Below are 26,559 nucleotides of genomic sequence, written 5' to 3'. Positions count from 1 at the left end.
CGGCAAAACACTATTCAGAAAATAGGCATTTGGAATAGGACTGAGTTATATGATGAAACAATGGAAAAAAGGAACAGATGGGAGATGACGACTGAAAAAAGGAGAGGGTGGAATGGTGGTAATGAATACTAGTGGCCTCGTAGTAGTGCTTTTTATTAGGCTGGTGAGAATGCACGTAGGAATGAGTAAATTCATTAAAGTGAATAATCTCTATAGATATCCCACGAACAAACAAGTCTAAAAATAGTGTTCTGAAGTCAGAGTCTTTGAATAGATGCCCTTGTACACACAGGATAATTTTTAATATTTTCACATATCATTGGTATCAGTAGCGTAGCTACCGGGGGGCAGGGGGGCTGTGGACCCTGGCCCACTGAGATGGTGGGGCCCACCACTATTGCACCCACCATGACCGCCGTTCCCGCTATGGCCACGCCACACAGGGCGGCCTGCTGCCTGTCTTAGGGGGCGGCGGCGCAAACTGAAACCAGCTTCCGCCACCCCCTCCTGCACTAATTGTACCTGCGTCTATAGGACGCAGATACAATTACATGCATTCAGCACCTAACAATAAACCTGATTGGAAGGGCAGAATGACTTGCCCCGCCAATCAGTGCCTTACAACGACGCTAGCGTTTCTGTTGTTGAAAGGCGCTGATTGGCGAGGCAAGTCATTCTGCTCTGCCAATCAGCGCCTCATTGCGCCGCCTCCGTTGTTGAAAGTCGCTGATTGGCGGGGCAAGTCTTTCTGCCCTGCCAATTAACGCCCCTCAACGATGCAAGCGTCGTGCAGCCCCAGCAGACCTGCTCAGAAGAGAGCAGGCCTGCATTGATGCCACACAGCACGGGAACTGGATCAAGGTGAGTATGTAAAGTTTGTTTTTTTTTCACTAAAAAGTGTGAGTGGCATTATCTACAGGGGAGAGCTATATGTGGGGCACAATCTACAGGGGAGGCTATATGTGGAGCGCTATCTACAGGGGAGCTATATGTGGGGCACAATCTTCAGGGGAGGCTATATATGGGACACTATCTACAGGGGGTGCTATATGTTGGGCATGATCTACAGGGGGCTATATGTAGAGTGCTATCTACAGGGGGGCTAAATGTAGCGCTCTATCTAAGGGGGCTATATGTGGGGCACTATCTACAGGGGGCTATATGTGAATCACTATCTACAGGGGGCTATATGTGGGTACTATATACAGGGGGATCTATGGGAGAACTATCTACAGGAGGCTATATGTAGGGCACTATATACAGGTGGTGCTATAAGTAGAGCGCTATCTACAGGGGGGCTATATGTTGAGCGCTATCTACAGGGGGCTATATGTGGTGCACTATCTACAGGGGGCTGTATGTGGGTACAATCTACAGGGGGATCTATGAGGCACTATCTACAGGGAGCACTGTATGTGTGTGGGGGCACAGTGTATGGTGCTATTAGAATCAGGGACACAGTGTATGGTGCTATTATAATCAGGGATACAGTGTATGGTGCTATTATAATCAGGGACTCAGTGTATGGTGCTATTATATTTAGGTGCGTAGTGTGTGGCCCCATGAGAATTTTATCTTCAGTTATAGGTGCAGAAAGGTTTGAAAAATAACAAGCTGAAGACATCTGAGTGGCAAACTGCAGAAATGGTCCATGGCCGGGAGAAGTCACCATAGAGGTCTGGACCAGATGGAGAAGAAAATAGAAAAAGAACATCTAGAATCTGAAAAGATGTCACCGGTCAGTCACTTCATTTAAATGTTTATTCTGCCTCTAATTAGTACTATAGTCACTGTATGATCTGCAGCGAGATGATGACTCCCAGCATATCCTTATCATTGTTCAGGTCATGCTGGGAACAGTAGTTTTCCACCATACAAACCTATACGGCAGGGGTAGCCTGGCTGGTATATACCGGGAGGATGGGTTTATATACAAGAATGATGTTTGTTATATACAGGGATTATGGTTGTTATATACAGGGATGATGGTTGTTATATACAGGAATGATGGGTAGTCCAGCCATCATCCCTGCATTAACCCCCATCATCCCTGTGTAAACCAGCCATCATTCCCTTATGTAACCCCCAACATCCCTGTATATAACCCCCATCATCCCTGTATATACCAGCCATCATCCCTGTTTACAACCCCCATCTTACCTGTATATACTAGCCAGGCTGGTATATACAGAGATGATAAGGGTTATATACCGGGATGATGGCTGGTATATTCAGGGATGATGAGGATTATATACAGAGATGATGGGGGTTATATACAGGGATGATGGCTGGTATATAATTAAAATGCACCTCTTCAGTTGTCAACATGTGTTACGGGGGGGCCCACTGGGTTGAGGCCCACTCAGATATGTTTTGCCTCTGAAAATCAGAAAATGGTGGAATCATACAATCATAGTTATAGAAATCAGGTTCTCTACTACCTCTTATTTTACCATTAAAGGGGTATCAGGGCCCCAACACTGATCGTTACTATACATATCTTGATCTCTCAATTATATTTAAAGGGGTTGTCTTCTTGACAATCCCTTTTTGTTAGAAGTCTCCCGACAATAAGCTGATTAAAGGGTGTCCTGCTGCTGGGACCCCCAGTGACCTGCTGTATTCAGTGCCAGAACTAGACAGCAAGTATGACATTACCCTGTAGCGCCACCATAGGGTCAAATGAACCATCAATGAACTGCCCTGCAAAGTATGTTCATGTAGAGTCTTCCAGAGTGATAGACGCTCCTTGTAGCCTTTCTCAACTCTGGCTAACAGATGAGAGTACTGAATGCAGGACCCCATCTACTAAAAAAATCACTACAAAGAATAGGAGTAGATTCAAATATAAGTGTTAGACTAAAATATATTTTATTAATACCGTGGTTTTGTCTTGTCTCGTGTACCTCTTGTGCATATATGTCCTTTATCCAGAAATCACTGAGATTTCATTGAAAAAAATAAAGGATGATTTCGTCAAAATGTGCAGCCCTATGCGGGAACCAGTCCCTTACTGACTATAAAGGCCTTTTTCATATGAACGCTCATTCCTGATCATTGCCCTGTGTAAAGATCAGCCGATGACCGAGAAAACGCTCATTTATTGGCTAATTTGCTGGTTTATGCGGACAATAAAATGATTGCTAGTCGGCAGCACATCTCTCTGTGTAAACAGGGAGATGTGCTGCTGACATAATGGAAATGTATGGGGACAAGCGATCATAGCAATGATCACTCATCCCTATACATAAACGATCATTGCTTCTTGTTTAGCTCCGTGATCTCGCGAGATTTGGTTTCACTTGCCGGAATCTCACAAAAAAAGATTCAGAAGTGTCAGGATTCTGAGTACACATCATGTCCAGGCTGGATTTCATGTGTATTCATTATCAGGACACTAGTAATGTTAGGGTTTGTGTATGAGGCTGCACATAGTGATATAACTATATCGCTAGTGCAGTGTAAATGAATGGAGTGGAGTGCATGATGCCGATTGGTCAGCGTCATGCACTCCTCTGTACAACGCCCACTTGGTCGAAAGTAAAAGTACGCCCACTTGGGCATTAAGAAAGCTCATTAGCATAAACCAAAATCGCTCCTAACGTTGTGAAAAAAGATCGTTTTTTTTAAATAAAAAGCATTACTGTCACCTACATTATAGCGCCGATCTCCTTATATAGGAGACAGGGCACTTATAATGTGGTGACAGTCTCTTTAACTCAGAATTCAAAAAAAAAAAAAGCAAAAAATTTACTTTTGCACTATTATGGCATATGGGCATCATAGATTAGAGTTCTCGTCTGAGAACCCTCCATTAGCCATAGCAGAAAGTTGTAGCCGAGGGCACCTCCCGCTCTGCAGGACAGCGTCACTATGTATTATACATGGTCACCCATTATTTGAATGGATGCTGTGTAATAACAAATTTTCAATGCAAATTGCAACTTTTGGGCCTGGAAATCCCTTATATAGTGTTTAAATGGTAACTAAACTTTCGAAAAACTTCTGAAATGTCATAGTGACATGTCAGAAGTTTTGATTGGTGGGAATCCGAGCACTGAGACCCCCACCGATCGCTAAAACCAAGAGGGAGAAGCGTTCGGATGAGCGCTCAGCCGCTTAGTTTCTAAACTGCTTTTCTCGGAAAGCTGAGCAGTGGGTGCATGGGCTTAATATAAGGTCTATGGGCCCATACACCAACTGCTCGGCTTTACGAGAAAAGCCGATCAGAAACTAAGCAGCTCAGCGCTCACCTGAACGCTTCTGCCGGCCTTCTGAGATCACGTCTTATTGTTCCATGTGATCGCTGAAGCTATTCACATACCTGGTCGAAATGCGTCAATACAGGAGACAAGGGGAGGTGGTGAGTATGGTATTTTTTGTTTTAATCTTCTTTTCTCCTCTTTTTTTCCCTGTAATCTGCATTTTGACAATTTGTGGCTCCCGCAAACCCCAAAAGGTTTGGATTTCTGCGAATCTGAAACTTTTGGGAAATTGGGACTGAATTATATTTGTGCCGAATCGGTTCACTAATTGTAACATCTTGATGCCACTTTTACTGCCCTATATTTATGTTTTAATACACAAAAAAATTTGTAATATGTTGGCACAATATAATCTTACAGAAATGTTCATCTTACTGTGGCAAAAGCGGGTTAATCATTTCTCAGTTTGAGTCCGCAGCATTACAGCAATATTGTATAGCATTCAGATCACATCTAGCATATGCCCAGAGCAATGCCACCGAATGTTTATGGTTTGCTTGGCCTGGCAGGGGGGCAGCTGACCAGTTCTCGCACGCTGGTCGTCGTGACAGCTCGGTGTTCCCTGCTTGGGAGCTGATGAAGAAATCCAATATTTAGTGGAAGGAAGCCTGATCTCAGGGAAATGCAGGCAGCAGCTCCCTCTTTTATCAGCCAGTGGAAGTGCACAAGCTTTCAATGCAAACGGCCAGCTCTCATTGCTGCGGTGTCTTTCCTCTGATACAGTCTTTGCTTTTCCTATCTTCTTATTTTATGAGCCGGCGGAATTCTAAAATCGAGAGCTCGATTGCGTTATTTAGCTGCATCCTCTGAAACAATACGGATTAAATGTAGAAAGCTGCTTTAACCCCTTGGCTGATGTGAGTACACGTCCTTTTTTACTGTTAACACAATATTGGACGGAAGGTATCCCCCAAAGCATAGATTTTCTTTTCATGCTTTTCTAATGCTCAGCTATTTATATGCAGATGTAGCAGAGCTGGAGCTGCATTGTTTGTGCATTAACTCACTGAGCTGTGATAATGCAGATTTACCTGCAGTCCTATAGCAAACCAAAAAGAGTACAATATGCACTACAGTGCCATTGCCAATCCCAGCTCTGCTACATCCAACAAACTCAACCCTACTACATCTATACTTAGCATGTATTTTAGCCTATTAAGAATCAAACCGGTTTTCTTTAAGAAAAACATTTATCTGAACAGGCTCCCTTAAGATCAGAACATTTTAATTATACAATTTTTTTGTCAGAGCTGAAATACTGGGCACAATTGCACCCACACAGTCAGGGAGGAAGGCAACTGTGCCCTCCTCGATGGCTGAGAGGGCACACAGGGGGAAGGGCATGTGTGGAAATATTTTTTTTTTACATGCACCAGCACTGTGGAAAACCATTACCGGATCCTTGGGCATCTAAGGGTAGGTTCACATTACACATGTACAGGCTGAAAAATACGTAGCTTATTTCAGAGAAAACAGCCTCTGAATTCAGGCGTTTTTGGAGCTGATTTTCAAATCATTTTTTATTTTTGCAAGAATTTTTGAAGAGTATTTTGAGGAATATTTTCGAAGCACTTTTTGAAGTGTCAATAAGAAATGGGAAAAATCAGCTCAAATGTGCCATCTTTTTTATGAAGTGTCTTTTTACAAGTTTTTGTTTTTTAATATTATTTATGAATTTTGTATAACAAACAAAACAACATTTACACGGCACACATGCCTAATAATACAGACAGATAACATATCTCACAATACCATTTCAGGGAAATACATAGCAAAAGAAAAGCTGTTCAGCCATTACATTCATGACAATACAGTAGTAACATATACAATTGTTTTATTTATGACCACTTCACCAGGAAAAAGCGAAGACCCTCAAGTGACTTTTAGGAGTCCTAATTTGCCCTTTAGATTTTCTAGGAGATACCATTCCGTAAGGGTGAAAGAAAACAAGTGCAATCTCCAACGTCGTGTAATAAGTTGTAAAAAAAAAAGTCTCCATTTCCTAAAGAAATATTCAGTTTGGTTATCTTTATGTTATTCCATTTAAATGTGTTCTAAACTAAGCAAAATTGTAATTTGGTCTATCAGCGTATGAATAGTGTGCATCAAAAATTGCAACCAGTATTGAAGCAACCAGACAGATAGTATGTATTAAAGGTCCTAATAAATTGATGGCCTATCCTCAGGATAGGCCATCAATACCTAATCGGTGGGGATCTGACTCCCGGCACCCCTGCCGATCAGCTGTTTCGAAGGGGCTGTAGCGCTTGTACGAGCGCTGCTTCCCTCTCATTCCTTATTTGCTCATACTGTGAATCGCCAACATACTTGTAGCGGCGGTACACAGTATTACAGCCTTCTCCGTTTCACTTGAATGGGAGAAGGCTGTAATACTGTGAACCGCCGCAACAATTGTGTCGGCGATTCACAGTATGAGCAGGTTGAAATGAAGGGGAAGCAGGGCTCGTACGAGTGCCGCAGCCCCTTCAAAACAGCTGATCACGGGTGTGATGGGAGTCATACCCCAACAGATCAGGTATTGATGGCCTATCCTGAGGATAGGCCAGAAATTTCTTAGGACTAGAAAAAAAAAAACTTTAATGCAGGCAGGTATCTCCCACTGCCCATCCCACTGCCCCGACATCTACAGAATAAGTGAAGAGAAATAACAGAGGGGCACTGTAATAAATCACACATTGAAGATCAATGCTTGAACTGCGACCAAAAGAAATAGACCATGCCATAGACCATGGTATAAGTCTGTTTTTGGAGTGTTGCTTCAAAGCAATGAGTTATCCTATCCGGCTTGAATGGGGTCTGCGGTAAAATGAAAGGCATAGATCGCTCTATGCATAATTATAAAATGAGTGTATCTCCATAAGTTATTAAAAACATGGCGGCAAACCGTTCTCCACCCCAGGAAAATCCTATGGTCTACCTCTGGATCACTAAGCTGGTTAGCACAGGCATCAAATAAGGAGTTAAAAGGAATGGTGGAAAGTACCCATTTCAAGCGAACATACAACAATGATATGGATGTACGTCCAGTCTCTGAGACCAGGATTTTATCCATGTCATTCTGAATTACCTCTTTACGAACATTGACTGAGCGGGTCATGAGAAAACTTTGCACCTGCCCATATTGTAAACACTGTGTAGGTTGTAGACCGTATTTCGCTATAAGCTCATCGTTGGTATACCAGCGGGGGTCAGAATCATGTATTAGATGACGGACTGTGATGATGCCTTTTGTTCAACATTCAAGAAATAATTTGATCTCTCTACCCTGGGAGAATTCGGGATGGTTCCACATGGTCAGTATTTAGATATTTCAAAGGACAACTGAAGTTTTTTGCGTAATGCCTTTGTTGGCAACTCTATGGAATTCCACCTCCGTCTTAGCCTTAATAAAATGTTCCCTTCTATCTGTCCAGAGATCAAAGTTCCTCTGAACTGCAATCCATTTCTCTTTTAATTCGGGAGTCTGAGAAGCATGAAACTCTGTACAGGCTCTACGTAGTTCTTGGCTGGCCTTAGTAAATTGATCTCTGGTGACCTGCTTTAAAGCCTGTACATATGCCACGATACGTCCCCTTATCACTACTGTCATGGTCCACCAAAAAAGCATTTGTTTGTCACTATGAGAATGATTAGTGTCAACAAATTCCGACCACCAACCCCTCAACAAGTTGACAAACTCCTCATCTATAACTAGAAAAGCAGAAAATCACCATATAAAATCACTGCCCTTGGGGAAGGAATCAGGCAGGTCTAGCAGCACTTGATCAGAAATGACCATGTCGTCTATAGTTAGGGCATGACCACACATGGCGGAATTCCTCCGCAACTGTCCGCATCCATGCCGCACAGAATCTGCGTTGCAGATTCTGCTGCGGATCTGCACAAAATGTGCAGTACATTGATGCGGACTAGCTGCTGCGGACTGCGGGAAAAGTGCTTCCCTTCTCCCTATCAGTGCAGGATAGAGAGAAGGGACAGCACTTTCCCTAGTGAAAGTAAACGACTTTCATACTTACCGGCCGTTGTCTTGGTGACGCGTCCCTCTTTCGGCATCCAGCCCGACCTCCCTGGATGACGCGCCAGTCCATGTGACCGCTGCAGCCTGTGCTTGGCCTGTGATTGGCTGCAGCCGTCACTTACACTGAATCGTCATCCTGGGAGGCCGGACTGGAGACAGACCCAGGGAGTTCTCGGTAAGTATGAACTTATATATTTTTTTACAGATACATGTATATTGAGATCGGTAGTCACTGTCCCGGGTGCAGAAACAGTTACTGCCGATCGCTTAACTCTTTCAGCACCCTGGACAGTGACTATTTACTGACGTCTCCTAGCAACGCTCCCGTCATTACGGGAGCCCCATTGACTTCCTCAGTCTGGCTGTAGACCTAGAAATACATAGGTCCAGCCAGAATGAAGAAATGTCAAGTTAAAAAAGCAAGACGCATCCGCAGCACACATAACATGTGCATGACAGCTGCGGACTTCATTGCGGAATTTAGAATCTCCATTGAAGTCAATGGAGAAATTCCGCCATGAGTCCGCCACTGCTCCGCAACAGACAGAGCATGCTGCGGACACCAAATTCCGCTCCGCAGCCTATGCTCCGCAGCGGAATTGTACGCATCGTGTAAACGAACACTGCTAAATTAAAGTGAAAGTCAATGGAGAAACGGCTCCGCTGCGGATTAACGCTGCGGAGTGTCCGCAGCGGAATTTAAGTGAAATTCCGCTATGTGTGAACCCGCCCTTACGGTTCTGATCCTGGAAAGTGAAGGTCGGGTGAGGAGGACATTGTCAATTCTGGACCACAAGTTATGGGCGTGAGAAAAATTAACATACTCACGGCTATCGGCAAAGAAAAATCTCCAACTATAACATTGAGTCGTTGCATCCAATAGACTATTCAAAATGGAAGGATGGGTGAAACCCTGTCTTCCTATGCTATCAGGTCCTTTGATGTCTTTCCGATTGGATACAACAGCCTTAAAGTCGCCACTGAATACTTTAAGTGGTTGAGAATCCAGGAGATCTTTTGCCTGCAAGAATTTGTAAAATGGTTTCTGTTCAATATTGGGGGCATATATGTTATATATACTAACATCCCAATAAGGACCCGTTATATGCAAATGAGAGAACCTCCATTCATCTTGGACTTGAGATAGAACCTTATGTGGAAGGGATTTATAGATCAATGTCCACTTTCCGGGATTTAAGCCCCTTTACATTCTATGACACTAATTTCATATTGGGAAATAAAAGTTAAAAAGGGAATATAATCAGGACAGAGCGGGAAGGTAACAGTAGGTTCCCGATGGTTAACAGGGCAAAGTAGTCATTACATAATAAAAAGTAAACTAGTAAGCGATCAGTACATGAAACAGCACACTCTAAAATGGCAAAATGTGAGTGAAAAGAACAACAGAAAACACATACAAAATATTATGCGTATGGAAAAACAAGAAAAACTCAGTTTTGAAGGGGTTTTCCAGGACGGGCCATGTAAGGCTCTGTTCACATCAGTGTTCCTTTCTGCTGAGGGGTTTCGTCGGAGTGTTCCGTCAGGTTAACCCCTCAACGGAAAGGTGAACTGAAACCTTAGCTTCCGGTTCTCTCACCATAGAACTCAATGGTGATGGAAACCTAGCTAATGATTTCCGTTTGTCACCATTGTGACAGGGTTCCGTCATTTTGACGGAATCAATAGCGAGGTCGACTGCAGTGGTGAGGGAACCGGAAGCTAAGGTTTCAGTTTGCCTTTCTGTCGAGGGGTTAACCCGACAGAAACCTCTGACGGAACCCCTCAGCGGAACGGAACACTGATGTGAACAGGCCCTAAGAGGACCTTAAGTCGCAGAAATTTCTACAACAAAATCTGCCTTACGTGAATACACCCTTTAAAGGGGGTTTTACACAGGACGATTATCGTGCAGACGAGCGTTAATATAACACTCGTTTCCGATAATTGCCCTGTGTAAAAAGGCAAACGATCAATAGATGAACAAGCAAACTCTCGATCATCTGCTAGTCGTATTGTTTTAAAAAAGTAAAAGATTATCGCTGTTGGCAGCGCGTCTCCCTGTGTAAACAGGGAGACGCGCTGCCGACATGATGATAATGTATGGGGGACATGATGATAATGTATGGGAGACGAGCGACGTTTAACGACGCTCGTCTCCATCTATGGCTCCGTGTGACAGGAGCAACCGAGCGCCGATTAACAATGTCTCGTTGATCGCCGCTCGCTGTACCGGCCGGGTGTCGGCCGATGTAAAGGGGCCTTTACTCCTCACAGCTGAGAGTTTGCTACAATTATATCCAGTCTCGACAATCCCCTGTGAGATAACCATCAACAGCACTAATTTCTCTTTTGTCTTGTTCCTCTCTCTTGTCTTGTGCTTGCATATGCAATTGTATCCACCTCCTAGGGTGAGTTTACACGTAGCTGCCACAGCGCAACCTGGGTGCTGCCGCAATGCAGCCAAAAACTGTGTCGCCATGCTATTTTCTCGCAAATCTGCATAGTTTTCAAATTGATTGTTGATGGCAAAAATTGTGTAAACTTGCAAAACTGTGCGGCAATTAAAGTGGTTGTCCTGTTTAGAAAACCCATTATCACACAACCTATTATGGAATTCTGTTAATATTGGGGGATCCTCTGCTCAGAATCTCCATCTCTTGGCCAGAGAGGAGAGTGGTTACAATGAGTGTCACTCACTCTGGAGGACCTGTCATGTATTACACATACAACGCATTGATTTGAATAGGCACTGTGTAATGCTTACTTTCCCCTGTGGTGGCGCTGCAGGGGAATTGAACACTTTCTGCTAGGTTTCCCCACAGATTACAGCTGATTGCTCTCTTCCCAGCAGGAGAACTCTGTGTGATCAGCTTAAGGGACCCTTCTAAGATGTAGATATTGTTAAAGTAGAGAACCCCTTTAGCAATCAATATGAAAGCTGCTACAATTTGCAGTAAAACAAGATTCTGGCGTGATTTTCAGCCGTACCTTATCCGCACTGTGCCAGATTAAAAAGTGAAAAAAAATCAGATTGGTTGCTATCGGTAACTGCTCCACATTTCCACTAGTTTTAATAAACCGTCCTCATTGACCTTTCTACACACGCAGGACTTACCAGTTCATGAATCTTAAGAAAATCCCCATCATAATGGCGTAATATCACTTATTGGTTAATGCTCATAAAGTATGGGTCTCCGAAGGTCCTAAGAACTGGTGATATGTTAGGTAAAGCAGCAATCATGGGGACAGGGATTTTACTTAACTTCAGTAGTCCCACTGAGGTTCATTTCCGTGACCCTCTCCCTAACCTGAAATGGCTGATAACAGGGAACAATAGATTGCAAATATGTACACGGAATATGTAGATAAGACAAACTTCAGTTTCAGCGTTGCCTTAAAAAGCTTTATGTGCTTTGTGCTTGAATCCCTGCAGCAAACGGTCTTTGAATAATGTATTTAAATGTTGGCAGCGAGGATGTTTTTTGCACTAATGGAAGTATAATCACAGCCTTCCCCACAGCCAATCGCCTCTTGTTCCGTATTGTGATCTGGGTCAAGATGGGAGATCCTGGGCTACATAGCATTTTATATGTAGACATTACTAGCGTTAACCTGGCAGTTAGCGCAGAAGCTCTGAAAGAAGAGGAGGTGTCAATCAATTGACCGAGACGCTTAGTTGAGGATTCTCCATTGCACATCTCATTCCAGGCAGGTGGATATTTCAAAGCCTTCATATATATTTTGTACTCGTATAAGGTAACCAGACTTCCCAATGCTGGATGCTTATAAAAAATGCATGTCATGGAACTATATTGATGCCAAAGCTGGTCTACAGAATAAAAATTTCATGAGTGCCCTGCTTAAAAATTAGGTCTGGTCACCTTATACCACATATAGTATGGATATGGTACGGTTTCTCCTAATGACCTTATGTCTAGGTCAGTAAAACATATCCCAGTAGGTCCGCTGTCACGTTTCCTCTACTGAAGCCATCAGCAACTTTCACACGTTCACAGTTTAGATAGGAGAACTAAAAAAAACTTCCTCCTTCACGCGGTCAGTCAAACTTCTAGAGCAGCCGAATATTTTGGGAAGTAACTTGTCCTGAGAGAATTCAGGATAAAGGGATGTGAGTCATCTGTCTCCTCTTATCTGCTCTGTAATGACCTATGATAATACATGTATGTGACTGGGATTTTAGAAAATTCCATCCACACATTTACCAATCTATTTTCTGGTGTAAATACATTGAAAACTTGGACAGGGTCAAATGCTATATTTATGAAGCCCCTGCGCCACACGTGCGACTTTGTCTGACTGGGTTACAAAGTTGCACAGAATGCTGCTCATTTATTAACAATCTCTGACGCTTTTCTAAACTGAAATATAATAGCTTTTGGCCTGCGCCACATTTAACAAGGCATGCACCCAGGTGGCGATCACTGCACAGGGGAGAGATACTGACACACCACTCGCACAGTGGGTTAGTATCAATAAATCTCACCCATTGGTTTTAGGGTACGCTGCATTATTTTCTAAACGTACCTAACCCTTACCTAAGACTTCAATGAGGAAAATGACTACTGGAAGTTAGATTTTACATGAGACACCACAATCTTATTTACCTAGTCTCTAAGTTCTAGGAGCATTTCCTACAAAACCTACCAGTGCTCTTTTAAAGGTTAATGATTTATCACTAGAATATGCCATCAATGTGTGATCGCTGCGGATCCGATCACTGGTAGCACAACCAATAGGTGGTTTACCAGACACAGCCCCACTTCTGTATACAGTACCTGGTATTTCAGCTCAACTCCATTCAAATGGAAGGGCTTAGTAGCAATATCAGATACAATACATGGACCAGACCGGCGCTGTGTCTGGTAAAGCTCAAACTCTGGTCCCATAATTTGTGGAGGTGCCGATGGTCGGGCCCCCAGCGGTCACACATTGATGGCATATTCAAGGAATAAGTAATCAATCTTTAAAAGTGCTGGACCTTTTTAATATTTTACACGTGACTTATTTGGTCTAATTCCCAAAGTGGTAACCACTATTGAAGTCATTAGAGTGTTGAATGGCATAATAAATCTCCATTGTTGTGAAGCATTACTTTCCCCGTCTAAATTCTGTCTCTACTCTGTATGTGTCAGTGCACACTGTAGTTCTAACATTCTATTCATGAACTGGGAAATGAATTTAAATGGTAAAATAAACACATTGCCAAAAATAAAATATGTTATTATCATTATCAGTAAGCAATGCTGCATCTGGAATATTTTATTCCAGTTAAAAGGCAGCTGTTTGTACAACACCTATATATATATAGATTTATTTTTTATTTTATTTATTTTCTTTATTTATTTTTTTTATAAGCAGGTAACAGTGCCCTTCCCTGGCTCATGAGCCTATTCCTACTGATATTGCTACGAACATGCTGCCCCCAGCTTCATATTCATATGTGCTGGTGATTTAGCCCCCAATGCGGTCTACCCAATCTGATTTTTTTGCTCATAATATTTTCTTACATCAACTATTTAGAAAAGTAATTTGAGGGCCACTTATATACACAGATACGGCCCCATGGTTAATGTAGACAGTTGACATCAGAAAATATTGATGACCACATGATATACAAGTGAATAAAGCTTGGGGAAGAATATAAGGGGGGTGGTATAGAACTTTTTGATACACAGCAACAAATCTCCTGCATACCTAATTTAAATTATACAATTCTGGCTGCCTGTAGCCCCCACTAGAGGGAGCTTAGGAGCTTACTGCATACTAGTTATACATTAAAGTCAATAATAACAAAGTATGCAGTAAGCTCATCAGGTGGCAGAATTGTTTTGTTTGATGCTATGTGTATGCAGGGAGTTTAGAACTCTTTTATGAACATATATTACAAAATTAACTGTGGACACACAATTTATGGAGACAGATCTTAGTAGGGTGACTGCCCTACTTTATATGCCCCATGTATCTTAGGTCATAGTGTGGTATTATTTGCTATCACTTATAAATATGTTTCATAGCTCGGTACAGGGAGATGACAAACAAAGAAACACAATCTCATTTACATTGTCATGAATATAAAATATGGGGACAAGTAGTTTTATAGTGAAAGCTATCCTCTGGATAACGTGGAATTAGATGTGAAATGTCACATGAATTATTAGCCAGATGTTCCAGGAGTCAGGTACACAGTGAGGCGCCAATGTATATGGCATCAGGTCTAATCTTAAAGGCGACCAGAACGATGTCTGCAAATCAGCCGGGGTGAAGAAAAATATCAGACAGATTTAGACCTTTTTCCTTATGCTACATATTTTATAGGATTATCATGAAAAAGACCTTCCTAGTTTTGTTAAAAGAACCAGAGAATATGGATTTATTTTATGCAATATCACATAGGCTGCAGAGCTCAACATATGGAGCCTTCCCTGACATTAACATTTTGTAGAGCTCAATCCTGAGATTAAGGAAAGTGATTAAACTGTGAGGAACTTCTGTTATTAGAAATTTCAGAACTGGTCTGTTAATGTCACTGTCACGCCTTATATTGTGTCCTTCAAGAACATTAGGGGTCAAATTAATCTGGCAGTGCTTTTAATTTCGGCAGATATAAGGGACCATAGGCTGAATCCATTCAGCTTTCCCTACATGGTACCCTGCACTCGGGGCAAATTGTCCCCCCACTAGTTATGCGCCTGTGTCCCACCATCAGAAAATGTTAGTTGAATGGTTTACTTTCATGTTTTCGTATTGATGATTTTAGAAGTTCGCTCGTTATTTGGGATAAAAGTTTTACAATTTGGGGTTAGAAAGTCACTGGTCCCAGCCAAATTCCAGGGAGATCACAGTTTATTCCTGCTTGTCACTTGTGACATGTTGACACTCATCTGCATCTTCTGCTTCTGGTAGATTCAAATTTCTACATTTTAAGCGGTTTTGAGCAGGGAAACAACTTTATCAGACTTTCTGGATTATCAAATGCTGGATTATAAGACTTGCAGTAGTGATCCTTGGATTTGTACTTCTATTTACACATAACATATTGGTTGGGAAGAAAACACTTCCCTGTGTTGCACCAGATGACGGCATATGAAGCTCCTACTCTGTGCTCCGCCATATTCCTCCATTCATGGATTTACCACATACAGTACGTGGCAAATACTAATTTCCGAGCCCATAATTAGACCAGTTACTTGTAATTAGATTGTTGAAAAAAAATGACAAGTCAGTAGAATTGAGCCCAAAAATCCCTGTAAACAGCACAATAAAGGCCTAAACGTGCAGACCTTAAGGTCTTGTTCACACAGTGTGGATTTGCTGCAGATTTTGAATGCATTTTTTAAGCCAAAACCACAATTAGATCCAAGAGAGCAGACCTATAAGGCTTTCCTTTATATATTTCTTCTGTTTAGGTTCCGTTCATGGTTTGACTTAAAAAAAAATACATGCAAAATCTGCAGCAAATCTGCACTGTGTGAACAAGGCCTAACAATTATTTATAAAAATAAAATAAAAATAAATGGTAAAAAAGTGTCCGCTGCTTATGTCCTTTATAATAATTGGATCAGAAAACAGAAGTGAACATTTTTCCTTCATGCGTCCCTCACTTAGGCCAGTTTCCCACGAGCATAATAGGGGCGTATTTCTGTTCCTGTATTCCAGCCACAAGTCCCAGTCTGACTGTGGTCCCTATGTTGCTGCTAGATCGGGTTAGTAGGCTTGCGGACAACTGAGCTGTGGCTAGGGCTACACGGCGACGTGATCACAACCTGACAATCACAAGAGATCCAAACCTGCTGGATTTCTTGCGACTGTCGGGTCGTGGCAACCTGCGGCTCGCAACGCGGCCGCATTCTATTTAATTATGTGCGATGCACGCAGGGACACACAGCAATCTTTGGCTGCTCGACCTGTGGACAAGTCCCTGTGTAGCCCTAGCCTAAAACCGACCTATCAAACATAGTGCAAAGTAAAAGAGGAGTAGTTGCCCATAGCAACCAATCAGAATCAAGCTCTCATTTCTCAGAAACCTTTATATAAATGAAAGCAGCAATCTGATTGGTTGCTATGGGCAACTACTCCACTTTTCCTTTGCCCTCGTTTTTATCAATTTCTCTTTAGGGTCCATTCAAATGTTGTGCTTCAGGTGCGATTAGAATGACATCGAAAAAACGCATCTGAATACCACAAGCATTTTGATAGCGATTTGATGTTTTTCGATGCGGTTGCAGTAAAAAACACATCAAATCGTAGTAAAACCACATTCGTTTTTTGGATGCATTTTTTCAATGCTACGTGTGAATGGACCCTCATCGGTCAAAAACTGCACTAAAAACATAACAAATACCTAGGGCTTCCATTCGAAAAGAAGTATGAGGCACATCATGTCTCAGCCATGCCACTCCCGTTAGCCAGTGTCTCCCATTAGCACTGAATTGAAGCTGTACCCTCTTCAATATTCATTCATTTCACAACATAACAGCCTCCATTGTAAACAGGAGACGGCTAAACTTTGAAGGATACTACAAGGCCTCTTGTTTGGTATCTGTATGCAGTACGAGGACTCTTTACGCCGTTGTTTACAATAATATTTGCCTCATAAATGCACAGGTGAAGCCATTTACTTCTTTTTCAAAGATTAAGGAAGCCAAATTATGAAAGGAAAATTGCATTATAGATCATTTATAAAAAGAGAAATGGCCGCTCAGAGTTTTATTTATTTTTGATGCTATTAAAGGAGGTGATTTTTCACAAGGACTTGATTGCTGCAGAGACTTGCATCCATTTGGCCAACTCGCTGTTGTTTTAACCCCCTCTGTGGTTACCTCTCACATGCAGCTGGCTGCAATATAATCATTGGCGGGCGAATTACTGGAGCCTCCTCTCCTGCTGAACTCCAGAGATAATTAACGCTCTCAGCACCAAATTGAATTGCATCCGCACCACACATCAGTCTCATCTGGCAGAGGGAGTGTAATGCACAATATCTGCTCACTACAGAGCCATTAGAAAATCACAGCCCACAGCCATTAAGAAACCTCTCCCCTTCTGCATGAATGTGGAAATGTTGTAACAGAATATCGAACGAGTATGAGATATTAATTCAAGTCATTGAAATCCTCAGACAGCATGTTTACTGTTTTTATTGCCTCTGGGCTTTTATAAGACTATAGGCCGGATTGTGCTCGGAAGCTTCTCTTCTTCCCTCTGGGGATCTACAAAAACTGCAGATTAGCAGGGTCAGATTTATTCAATCCTGACTTCAGATCTTGCAGTGTTTTCCATATGATATCTCACCAAAAACATCAGATTGTACAGAGGAGATGACCATGTTGACTAGGACTACTTTACCGAGGCCTTCAACAAAACCCTAGTGAACCTTTTGTGATCTGTTGTTGAAACTAATGTACACCCCTTTACAGGGCTGGCGATAAGGTTTTTTTCCGCAGAGAAAAAAATTGATGGCTTATCTTCAAGATGGACCTTTGGCGATCAGATATTGATGGCCTGACTCTCAGCACCCCCGTCGATCAGCTGTTTTGAAGGGGCTGTGGCGAGTGCTGCTTCCCTTTCATCGCTCACGCTGCTCATTACTGTCAAACGCCACCCCACTTGTTGCAGCAGTTCACAGTATTACAGCCTTCCCCTATTCACTTGAATGGAAGATGGCGAAATACTGTGAACTGCCGGTACAAGTGTTTAGACAGTTTTGAGCAGTAAAGGGAATGAAGGGAAAGAAGTGTTTGCATGAGCAGCGTGGCTCCTTCAAAACAGCTGATCGGCGATGGTGCTGAGGGTGGGACCCCCGCCGAGCAGATATTGATGGCCTATTCTGAGGATAGGCCATCAATTTTCTCTCTTCGGAAAACTTCTTTAAGGCCCTCTTACACGGGTCGATAATCAAGTAAACGAGAGCACGTTCGAGCATTTGTTTCTGATCATCGGCCCGTGCAACATGCCCAGCAATTGTCTGACATATGCGAAAAATGATTGTTTATTGGCTGATTGCATGCTTTATGCACCCAAAATCGGCTATTGGCAGAACTTCTTCCCGTGTAAACAGGTAAGTCCTGCTAACAATAATAAAATGATATGTGCCCTAATGAACACACTAATGATTGTTCAGTCACATACAATAGCGAGGATTTCAACATGTAAATGGTGCTAAACTAGCGCCGATCGACTTGAAAAATCGTCGATTGACACTTGTTAAAGGCAGGAAATCTGCCTGTATAAAAGAGGCCTTAGTTTTGGCTTGTAAGTACTGACCACAATACACCCTTGTTAGAGTGGCCTTAAATTGATTGGTGACTTGTGCAAAACCTTCTATTAACCCCCTTCTAACGTACCATATAGTGCCCAAACAATAAAGTAATACAGTGTACAAATAACAATACCCAGTTAATAAATTATGGAATAATTATGAATTCTGTGGGCACCAAGTACAGGATACGGGGTGCAAGCTTCTAAGAATCAGGGCAAGTGGCACCCCGTTCAGAGATAACAGGTTGCATACCCCGAAGGCCGACTATGCCCTAGAAATATTTAAGAAATTACCCCCCCAATACAGAAGTGGATTAAAACCAGATCTTTACGTTAGTATCATTAAATGTTTTGTTAGTTTATTCATTCATTATACAAAAATAGCAATTTTTCTATCAAAAAAGAGACACATGGTTTTTCTGACTCTGTCACTCATGGAAGATTTTGATGGTGAGTTAGAAAGAAACAGTCTAAATTTGGAATACAAAATTGTTTATTTTTACATCCGTTCACTCGTTTTTAATGAAGGCTGTTCGAGAAAGAGGGAAAAAAACATCTCAGCTGTCAATCTCCCCGACTAGTGAAGAAGATGAAGAACTGCCATGAAAAAATGGTTAAAGGCTGAATGGGTACTGCATGTGCCAGTTGCTATTACCTGTAGGTCCACAGAAAGATCTCTGTCATACATTGACTTAATCATTTGCCGTGATAGTTTGCAATTACCTCATCTTTGGAGGAGAACATGACATTTTTATGGACTTCTAACCAGGTTATATATAAATCAATACAGAGGACATAGGATGTGGGTCTACATGTCTAACTGTAATCTAAGATCTATTGGGAATAGGCAACTTGATGTTGCAGAGGCTGTTCCCTCCTTGATTCCCAAATTTCTTTCCCTTGTGCTTAAGGATATATCCAGACAGATGTAATTTTCTTTTTCAAAAATGCTGTAGGCACTTTATCCTTCATATGGTTTCTGTGATCATAAAGAACAAGGCCGCCTTCATTCCCATGTCTTTTCCTGGTGTTGTAGAGAATTGTTAATAAATTCCATTTATGAAGAAAAGCGATGACATATTAGGGTCAGATCTCAAGCCGATGAATATATGTTCCAAAATATGTTCCACGTCTATTCTTCCAAGAATGAATGCCCAATAAATCCATACTAAATAGATACATATCTGTCAATACACTTAACCAGCATTTCACAGCATACAATAATGATGACATCACAACACAAGTGGTGAGGTATGCATCCTTGATCAGACTATATAGATATCCAGTTTGGCTTCATATTATGAAATACTTCATGAACATATGTCATGTGAACAAACAGGAAATCAGATGCAGCCTAAGACTCTGTCCACATCACGTTTTGGCCCTACACTTAGCGTGTACATCGGAAAAGCTACCAACGTACACCCTAAACGTGTCCACAGAGCTCCATTATGGAGAAGGTCCTTTTGGACCCCGTCGGGCTGGTATACATCTTTATATTTGTAGAGGATGGAATAGTGTAGTAGACTACGCTTTTCCATCCTGAGGATCCGGCAAAAAAAACAACAAACGTATACTGCGCAGTGTACTATTTTTTAACATAGGAGCCTATGGGTGATGTATGCCACTGTGTGGCTCATGTCACAGGTGTACGTTTAGAATATACATCATGGGCTTTTTAATAGTCTTTCATGACATATAAGTTAAGCGGATGCCATTATAGTTTGTGGGCGACGTATGCGTTAAATGGACGCCTAATAGACTATAAGGGTATGTTCACACGGCTTAGCAAAGTACGTCTGAAAATACGGAGCTGTTTCAGGCAAAAACAGCTCCTGATTTTCAGACGTTTTTTTCGCGGCGTATTTTACAGACATTATTGGAGCTGTTTTTCAATGGAGTCTTTTTTCTCGCCGTATTTTGACAGCGACGTGTAAAATAACACCTCGTGGGAACAGAACATCGTAAAATCGATTGAAAGCAATGGGCAGATGTTTGTAGGTGTAATGGAACCGTTTTTTCAGGCGTAATTCGAGGTGTAAAGCGCCCGAATTACGTCTGAAAACAGTGCGTGTGAACATAGCCTAATGGTATCCGTTTAACATATAATTCATGAACAGGGTCATGAGAGATCATGACTGATACGTTACACGTACACTATTTAACTCTAAACTTTCAAAAAACATTTAACATGTCATAGTGACATGTCAGAAGTTTTTATAGATGGGGTCCAAGCACTAAGACCCCCACCGATCGCTAAAACGAAGTGGCGGAAGCTTTCGGGTGAGCGCTGTGCCACTTAGTTTCCGATTATCTTTTCTCGGAAAGTCTAGCGAGCGGAGTACGGGCTCATAGACTTTCTATAGAGCCCGTACACCTTTCCGAGAAAAGCCGATCAGAAATTAAGCGGTACCCGTGTGCTTCTGCCACTTCGTCCGAACACTGTGACCCCCACCGATCAAAACTTCTGACATGTCACTAGAATATGTCAAATGTTTTTTTTAAAGTTTAGTTACAGCGATTTTTAAATGAAACACGCGTGATTTATGGAATTTTTACATACGTTGTGGAGTTTTTTTATTTTAAAACATTTCAAACTTACGCCTTTTTTCTGCTGTTTTCCAAGCCCTTTAGAGAAGCGTATGAGAAAAACGCCATACTTAGAGCGCGCTGTTTTTTTAAAAAAAAAAAAAGCCAATGAACCCAAAAACGCATGCAAGACGCCCCAAACCAAAATGCTGTGTATGTAGCTTTTTCAATATTTCACTATAGACTTTAAATTTACATCTGGCCACAGTGTTTTTGGTTTCAAAAAGATGCTGTGAAAACGAATGAAAATGCTTTACAAAATGCTGTTTAAATCCAATACTTCATCTCCAGCGACACCTGCATCTGATTCCTTTGATGTATCCCTGTGGCATGATAATGTACCACCCACCCATATTAAATGACCAGAATCCCACCAGCTGAACTCGTTTTGCCACCAGGAGAACATATTACCGGTATCGCACCCTCACAGGCATCATTGTTATGGCCTGAATTTCCAGCTTGGTGAGGGGGGGGGGGGAGAGACACTAAATAAACTGAATGTCATATAGTTTTTCTGCTAAAATGAGTCAGATTCTTGTGTTTGTTTTCTTTACTTTTTTCCCCTCAAAAAATAAAAGGAAAAATAACTTGTTCTGTGTGTTATTGCCCGACACTCACAGCAGCGCAGGTGTGGGGGAATCTGTGCATCAAGTACAAATGAAGCAGTGTTTAGTGAGCGCCACACCCAGACTATCTATCAGTGACAGCAAGCTGACAGGAGTATGTGTGTGGCTGCTAGATCCTGGGAGCGTAGCTTGGGCCTTCTGCGGTGGTGATGGGGGGAGGGGAAGGAGACCAGTTCATGTTGTGTTATCTTATCAACCGTAGTCAGGAAAGATTGTGTAACACCTTGTCCTTTATGTGGTATCAGCAAATGGGGCACAGAATTGTCGCATATATTAAAGAGCAGTTCCCCCAAGTTCTTGAGTTTTTCACTTTAACTAATGCTTCGTTCACATCTGCGTCGTTTTGACGGAACCCTTAGGGTATGTTCACATGAGGGCGTCCGTTACGGCTGAAATTACGGGGATGTTTCAGCCTGAAAACATCCCCGTAATTTCAGCCGTACCGGCATGTGCAGGCGCTTGAACGCCGCGTCAATTCCGGGCGTAATTAGCGCTGCTATTCATTGGAGTCAATGAATAACGGCTCTAATTACGGCCAAAGAAGTGACAGGTCACTTCTTTGACGCGGGCGTCTATTTACGCGCCGTCTTTTGACAGCGGCGCGTAAACATACGACTCGTGTGAACAGACAAACGTCTGCCCATTGCTTTCAATGGGCAGATGTTTGTCAGCGCTATTGAGGCGCTATTTTCGGGCGTAATTCGGGGCAAAAACGCCCGATTTACGTCCGTAAATAGGCCGTGTGAACATACCCTTACACAACGAAGACAAACTGAAACCAATGTCGCCGGATCAGTCACCATTGAAATCAATCAACAATTCAAGGTCAAGCAGCACTGGTCACAGTTAGGGTATGTGCACACGACCTCTTTTCAGACGTAATGGAGGCGTTTTACGCCTCTAATTACGCCTTAAAAGGCGGCTCCAATACATACGTCTGAAATTACGGAGCTGTTTTCACCTGAAAACAGCTCCTGATTTTCAGACGTTTTTGTAACTACTCACGTTTTTCACTGCGTATTTTACGGACGTTATTGGAGCTGTTTTTCAATGGAGTCAATGAAAAACGGCTCCAAAAACGTCCCAAGAAGTGACATGCACTTCTTTGACGCGGGCGTCTTTTTACGCGCCGTCTTTTGACAGCGACTCGTAAAATTACACCTCGTGGGAACAGAACATCGTAAAACCCATTGAAAGCAATGGGCAGATGTTTGTAGGCGTAATGGAGCCGTTTTTTCAGGCGTAATTCGAGGCGTAAAATGCCCGAATTACGTCTGAAAACAGTGTGTGTGTGAACATACCCTAATTGGGAGCAGATCCCAGGGATTTGACTATCATCCCCAAACTTGCAAAGAAACACAAACTAGGCAGCACATCTAGTAGATAGGGTATGTGCACACACACTAATTACGTCCGTAATTGACGGACGTATTTCGGCCGCAAGTCCCGGACCGAACACAGTGCAGGGAGCCGGGCTGTCCCGTACTGAAAACATGATTACAGTACGGGACAGTTGTCCTGCAGCGAGGCAGGGACTCCTAGCATCGTACATAAGTATGATGCTCGGAGCCCGGCTCCCTGCACTGTGTTCGGTCCGGGACTTGCGGCCGAAATACGTCCGTCAATTACGGACGTAATTAGTGTGTGTGCACATACCCTAAGTGTTTAGAAAAGAAAGAGCTTTATTAGCCCAAATGCAACGTTTTGGCTCAATGTCCTCAAGCTTGAGAAAGGCTCTAGGACATTGAGCTGAAACGTTGCATTTGGGCTAATAAAGCTCTTTCTTTTCTAAACACCAACTACTGGATGTGCTGCCTATTTTGTGTCTCATTGAAATCAATGGTGATGTAAACGGAAACCTATGGTTTCAGTTTGTCAGTCAGGGCTCCGTTCCGACGGAAAGCTCAGACGGAACGTAGCCCTGATGCAGAAGTGAACATAACCTAAGTTGTTAAAAATTTTGTGGGAAAGCCGAGTGACAACCAACTTGTCTGCCACTATAGCCATAGTAGTTGTCGCCCAACTTTCCTGGTTTCCTGAATGAAAAATCTACCTTGTAACGTGGTCATACATCCCGTGTAGTCTCTCCTACAAACATGGGAGGCAGCATGGTCGCTCAGATGTTAGCGCTATTTTCTTGCAGCGCTGTTTTTGAATCTGACAACATCTGCATAGGGTTTGTATGTTCTCCCCGTGTCTGTGTGGGTTTCCTCCGGCTTCCTCCCACATTCCAAAAACAGATCTATAGGGAATTTATTGTGAGCCCCATTGGGGACAGTGAGTGGTGACAACTTCTGTACAGTGCTGTAGAATATGTTGGTGCTATATAAGTAATAGAAAGCGGCATTGAAGCAGCTGCGATGCGGGACTGGCACCCTCTACACTCTGGTTGTCATGTATCTTGTTTATGGCCGCGTGGTGATGCGGGTACCTGCAAAATTGTGTGGCCATAAAGGGCGTATTCACTAATAGCCGCACGATTTTGCAGGTAAACAACTGCCATGACGGTGCAGCTGTCGGCCGCGTTAATGCTGCTCTGTGGGGCCTTACCCAAATAAATACACCTCAGGATATAATCATGCAGTGACATTTCTGAAGCTACAACCAGAAGTGGATGGCAAAGGAAGGGAAAGTATATAGGACAGATTCTACTTCTTCTCTCCTTTTTTAATTTAATCCTGGTTGTGTCTTCAAAAATTACATCAAACCTGCACTGTGTGGATATACCCTAAAAATACAACGGATATTACGGGACAGTAAAGGGGGTTTTACACAGGATGATTATCTGGCAGACGAGCGTTCATAGAAGGCTCGTTGCCGATAATTGCCCTGCTTAAACAGGGGAACGATCAACAGATGAACGAGAAAACGCTCGATCATCTGCTGGTCGTATCGTTTTAAAAAAGTCAAATATTATCATTGTCGGCAGCACATCTCACTGTATAAACAGGGGGACGCGCTTCCGATATGATAATAATTTATGGGATCGGAGTAACAAACCGCTCATCCCCATCCATAGCTCCGTGTGACAGGAGCAAACAAGCGCCGATCAACGATGTCTAGTTGATCGGCGCTCCCTGCACTGGCCGCTTATCGGACGGTGTAAAAAAGGCCCTTTAGGCTGGCCCCATACATATTAGATTGTCAGCAGGATCTGCTCACAGATATTTTGACGGAACGTATTTCGGCCGCTAATCCAAGACCGAACACACTGCAGGGAGCCGGGCTCCTAGCATCATAGTTATGTACGACGCTAGGAGTCCCTGCCTCTCCGTGGAACTACTGTCCCGTAATGAAAACATGATTACAGTACGGGACAGTTGTCCTACAGCGAGGCAGGGACTCCTAGCATCGTACATAACTATGATGCTAGGAGCCCGGCTCCCTGCAGTGTGTTCGGTCCGGGATTAGCGGCCGAAATACGTTCCATCCATTACGGACGTAATGTGCTCGTGTGAATCCAGCCTTAGGCTACACAGTTGTGGTCGCGCGCAAAAAAAAAAAAATGGTTGCGACTTGCAAATTGGTGAAATTGGTTGTGGGTTGCATGCGATTTAGACTTTGCTACATCCAAAAGACACAAAAAAAAATAATTGCTGATATGTTGCAGATGAGTCATAGTCACAAATGACTTGCATGTGGTTTTCAGCCACGAGGTTTTTACAGGTGAAACACGTTTTACCTGTAAGAACCGCACAGGCGAAAACCACATCACACAGCGTGGCAATTCGCAGCTTAAAGGGTTTTTTTTCGTGATTTTTTTTTTATTGATGGCCTTGCCCTAGGATAACCCATCAATATCCGATCACTGGGGCTCCAATCCCCAGCACTCCCACTGATCAGCCAGGTACCCTTCATTGTTTACAAAACACAACACCGTACATTTGGTAGTGGATAGGCCATCAATATTAAAATCCGGGAAAATACCCTTTAGTGTCTAGCCATGCAAAATTGTGTGTAACTTGCAATCTGCGACCAAAAATCCATAAGGTTTGGATTTTTTTTGTGACAGTCGTAACGCTACATTTGCTGTCCTTACTTGAAATGTCGCATTGCGATCTCTATGTCACTGTGTAGCCCTAGACATGGAGCTAAAATAGCGCCAATCAATGTGCTATATCCTGGATTGGCGCTGATTTACTGGCAGAAATCTGCCTGTGTAAGACCTTGTTCACGGCGGAAAATATCTGCATGAATTCCATTTGTAAAAAGCCTCTCAATGTTTCCAAAGGGAATCTGCCACAAGCAAATTAGCCTCATTGAATTGGGCTAATCTGCGTGCAGAAACCCGGAAGATTTTACTGCAAAAGCGCAGCAGAAATCTGAGGGTCAGCCTGAGATTTCTGCCACGGAATCTCAGCCAAATCCACGTCTGATTTTTCTTCTGGAAAAAACCTCTGTGTGAACACGGCCTAAGGTTGGTTTTACACGGGCAGAAACGAGCGCTGATCGTCAATAACAGTAGGTGCTCATTTGCATGGTGCAATGATCAGGAGTTTGGGATCACTAAGATCATTCACCCCATACAGTTTGCTGTATATACATCCCCTGTTTATACGAGAACATGTGCTGCCCACAAACAACCATTTTTATGGTGGCATAAAAGATGCGATCTGCCAACGAACGAACGAACGAACGAACGAACGTTTGCTTGTCCATCAGCGGATCGCTGCCCAGTTTACACAAGCCGATGATCGGGAACGATTATTCGTACAATCACTGGTTCGTCCTATCATCAGCTCATGTAACAGGTCTTTAG

At 42.7% G+C, this 26,559-nt stretch overlaps 1 protein-coding gene across 1 annotated transcript in view; it reads left to right on the top strand.

Moving 5' to 3' along the window:
• The first annotated feature begins 5,030 nt into the window (after positions 1-5,030).
• PCDH1 (protocadherin 1) overlaps positions 5,031-26,559 on the top strand; it is a 184,871-nt gene continuing 163,342 nt past the window's right edge. Inside the window, exon 1 of the mRNA XM_075856207.1 lies at positions 5,031-5,122. The gene's annotated coding sequence lies outside the window, so the exon portion shown is untranslated. The remainder of the gene's footprint in view (positions 5,123-26,559) is intronic.

This window comes from Rhinoderma darwinii, chromosome 3 (assembly GCF_050947455.1).
Source record: "Rhinoderma darwinii isolate aRhiDar2 chromosome 3, aRhiDar2.hap1, whole genome shotgun sequence".
Taxonomy (NCBI): Eukaryota; Metazoa; Chordata; class Amphibia; order Anura; family Rhinodermatidae; genus Rhinoderma; species Rhinoderma darwinii.
This window is presented reverse-complemented; position numbering and strand designations above follow the sequence as displayed.